The sequence below is a fragment of the Octopus bimaculoides genome, chromosome 29, assembly GCF_001194135.2.
Source record: "Octopus bimaculoides isolate UCB-OBI-ISO-001 chromosome 29, ASM119413v2, whole genome shotgun sequence".
NCBI lineage: Eukaryota > Metazoa > Mollusca > Cephalopoda > Octopoda > Octopodidae > Octopus > Octopus bimaculoides.
In genome coordinates, this window is record NC_069009.1 from 11,114,440 (window position 1) to 11,115,095 (window position 656).

Genomic DNA, 656 nt, shown 5'->3' on the forward strand with positions numbered 1-656 from the left:
AAATTAATAAAATACATTATAATGAAATATAATATCGTTATTATCATATAAAGTATGTATGGTATAAAGCTTGCTACAGATTACAGTCCAAATACAAAATACAATATATTTGGGGCACAGATTAGCAATAAAGCGGAAATAATAATCTTTTCTGCTATAGCTACAAGGCTCGAAGTTTTGGGAAACTGTCTAGTTGTGTACACCAACACCAATTCTCTGTAGAAATTGAACTTAGAGCATGGAGACGTACAAAATGCTGCTACACATTCTGCCCGACATGCTGTGTGTTCTGTTAGCTCATTGCCTTTAAAGCTAACATAATAGTTGGAGCTTATATATATACAATTGTCCTTCACTATCTTTCTGATCATTTGATACATCTGAAAAATAAAGTAGTACTTCATCCAATGTCATGTCCCTGGGTACCAGGGAACAAGAAATAGATTGAGACAGAAAACAGAAAACTACTGCATACATCAATAATTAGTTAACCAGCGTAGAAACTCTACTTTTTACTTTCGTATGGGATAAGGGCATTGGGTGAGAAAGGAAATTTTAGCTGTTCTGTTAATTGTAATAGTGTAGCAATGTATTGATTGTGGAAGAAGCAGAAGTGACAACAGTAATAATAGTAACAGTAGTGGTAATAAATCCTA